This window comes from Benincasa hispida, chromosome 10, assembly GCF_009727055.1.
Source record: "Benincasa hispida cultivar B227 chromosome 10, ASM972705v1, whole genome shotgun sequence".
Lineage (NCBI taxonomy): Eukaryota > Viridiplantae > Streptophyta > Magnoliopsida > Cucurbitales > Cucurbitaceae > Benincasa > Benincasa hispida.
Genome location: NC_052358.1, coordinates 8,713,610 through 8,717,048, shown reverse-complemented (window position 1 = coordinate 8,717,048; position 3,439 = coordinate 8,713,610). Strand labels below are relative to the sequence as shown.

The 3,439-nt window shown below is 27.3% G+C and overlaps 1 long non-coding RNA gene across 1 annotated transcript; it reads left to right on the top strand.

Annotated features, from left to right (window-relative positions):
* The first annotated feature begins 667 nt into the window (after positions 1–667).
* Positions 668–1,968, top strand: LOC120089509. The gene is made up of 3 exons (XR_005485200.1): positions 668–799; positions 880–934; positions 1,768–1,968. It is a non-coding gene; the product is annotated as an uncharacterized LOC120089509 (long non-coding RNA).
* The last annotated feature ends 1,471 nt before the right edge of the window (positions 1,969–3,439 follow it).

Here is a 3,439-nt window from a genome sequence, read left to right as displayed (position 1 = left end):
CATCTTCACATTTGAATCCCCATAAAATCGACCAAAATATAAACCATTTGGATATCTTCAACAATTCAACGAAGAAGTTTTTCATTTATTTTCATACTTCTCCCTCTAATCATCTTTCTTCTTCTTTCTTGCAATATGAGTCACTTTTCTATTGCATTTTTATTAACTATTGTAATTCAACATCTTAAATGTTGTTTTTTTTATTTTTTTATTGTATTTCAATGTTTGTATTCTTCTGCTATTGTTATTAACTTATATACTAAATTTATCTCTATCCTAGATTTTTTAAAGAAAAAAATGTATCTTCAATGTATCAGTATTCCAATTTTTTTGGAAATATATATATATATTAAAAAAATATATAAAAAAATGACGTATCTGTATCTTAGTTTTTTAAAAATTGACGAATGTTGTATCTGATTATATCCGTATCGTATAGCCGGTGTCTGTGCTTCATAGTTGAAAATAAAAGAAATGATATAAAAAAAATAATCTTAAAAATGAGATAGTAAAAAATTAAATTAAAAAAAAAAATGTCAAATTCATTATCTTTCTCCCACTACATATTTTCCCAAAAATAGGTCCCTCTTTTTCAAAATTCATTATCCCACTCAAATTTTCCCTTTTAAGTGGTGGATTCCCTCCTAAAAGATTTACTAAAATCCTAATTTAATGGATCCTAACCACCACACCACATATGAAGGAGTTGATTGTAGTAGCCTAATTGCTTCTCAATTCTCTAACCCTACAAAATCCCTCCATCTCTCTTTTGCTAGTTCTTCAATTGGAACTCGTTTCGGTAAGTATTTGCTTTTAATATGATATGAAATTCTTAGCAATATGATATTTTCTTATGGGATCTTGTATCTGGATTTTTAGGGATTTCACTATTTTTCAAGAAAAACCTATTTCCACAAAGGATTTGGGGGTGCAGGTACTTGCGTTTTAGTTATCATTCTAAAGTCCTGTATTTTCTTTTCTCCTAATTACCATTTTTTTTTAAGTTAATAATGTTGTAGAAGGTAATATTCTGCCGTTGATCTCCCCTAAGACATTCAATGCATTATTGAAATATACATATTTGATATTACAATGAATGAGGAAATTTTAGCAGATATGGGTGAGAATGATGGAATATGTTTAGAGTTATTGTGAAGAAATTTTATGGCAGTGATGTTTTTTCATTTTGAAGTACCAATTAGTACTCTTATGTTAGATTTGGTGTTGAATATGTTGTTTTCTAAGGGATGTGCATTTGATTAGTAAACAAGAATGGATGTTTTTGTTGTACTAGATCTTTTGATTTTGAACATTTTGAACCTTTTATATCATGGGCACATCATGAAAACTTTCATCCTAAGGCATCTGATGTTATATCTTAGAATTGGTCAAATTAAGCATTTCAATTGTTAGATGAAAATTTTTCGTTGATTTGCATTGGATCCTCTCTATTATGTTTGTATTGGGACAATTTTAGTAAATACGGAGGGTATTTTGCTGACTAAAATATTGTAAGACACATTAATTAAGTTTATGTTGATGAAATTTCTTAATCAATTTATTTGTTGTTGTAGGATTTAACTAGGTCTAAAGGTATAATCTATTTAAGCATTACAAAGAATAATTCTAACTTTAGCCTTTGTTAGATTTTTGAATCTATAAGGATGTTCAATTTCAAGACATGGTCGATTATAACATGATTGTATCATATTCAAGTCTTTTTTTTAATTTATTTTTTTATTAATCTTTATCATTATTCATCTTCAGGATTACGAAAATAATACTCCAAGAGATAAACATCCAATTTCGTGAAGTCAACAGAGCATCTTTAATAATAACTTAGTATCTTAGTTTAAAGCAATATAGTATTCCAACACATCTTTGTTTATTATGTATTTTTTTAGATATTATTTGTAAATTATATATTCTCATATTTATGTATTTGAACTTTATCAATTGTAGTTTATAAATATATATACACTTTGGACCTATCATTTTCAGGAGTATACATTTTGCATTATTAAGCAATTATATAATTTAATTGGTTTTTTTAAAATAATGCAATATATTATAATAAAAAAAAAACCAAAGCTTAAATAATTGATCCATAACAATTGGTAAAAGTTTGTAAATTGTTTGAGATAATTGATGCAAGACATCTTTTATGCAACTGCTATGGCAATTTTATTAGTATTGCAATAAGAATCTTTTAATCGATTTTATAAACCACACAAAACGCTACATACTAAAATATTTATTGTTATAAAAAAAGAAAAGTATCGTTATAGAATAAAATATGTGTTGTTATGAAGAAAAAAGTGTTTTTATAGACTAAAATATTTGTTGTTATAAAACAGCAAAAGTGTTGCTATAGCCTAATATATTTTTATTGTTATGTACCAAAAAAGTGTTGCTATAGCCTAATATGTTTTTATTGTTATGTACCAAAAAAGTGTTGCTATAGACTAAAACATTTGTTATTATAAGCAAAAAAAAAAAAAAAAAAAAAAAAAAAGTTGTTGATGAAGGTATTGTAGCAGTTTGTATTTTTTTTATTACAATAGTTTAAAAAATCGCATCGATTGACCTCTTAACATTGCTTTTACTAACTGTTGTAAGATTGTTGCTATAAATGTTATAGTGGTTAAAAATCTTTGCTACAAATCTACTTTCTTGTAGTGACATTACGTCTATGTTTTAGCGTCCCTATCACCCACAACTGACCCATCATTTCTCAAGCGGAATCAAGTTTCAAATCATAAGATAACGAAGTGACTGCACTTCTTTTTAGTGATTGCTTTGATGCTCATTTGGTCCCATCTTCGATACACTATATATAATAGACATCTATTGTTAATAGATGTATAGATGATCAATTGATAATAAACACGAAAATGTTTTATTGGTGATAAACACATAAAAAAAAAGGTCTATCAAATACTTAGAAATGACTACTAATAAATATAAAACTAGTCTATTAGTAATAAAATGGATGGATATTATTTGCACGGGTTTTCAAAGAAACTTGTTTTTTCGGGGAATTGGACTCATGTTTATGGTCATGGTCATTTATATAGATGTGGCTTGATCTCTAGTACTTTATCATCTAATTTTCACGGTTGAATGTGTATGCTTGATTTGAGGAAGTGGAACTTGAAGTAGTTTTGTAAGAATATTTGTATCTTCTAAGAACTTTTGTATGTGATTCAGTCTTAACTTAATGAGTCTTCTAATTTTTGTCATAATTCCCTCTGGTTTCTTGAAGTGTAAAATTTTTTTAACATTTCAAATGAAGAGAATTCTTCAATCTATAGAGTTTTCAAGTGGGCTCAGGGGATTTGGGTTTGGTTGGTCATAGACCTGGCCCTAGTCCTTTTGGCCAAATTAAGTCTAATTTTTTAGTTCAATTGGACCTAAGCATCAGGTATGCTTGCAAAAA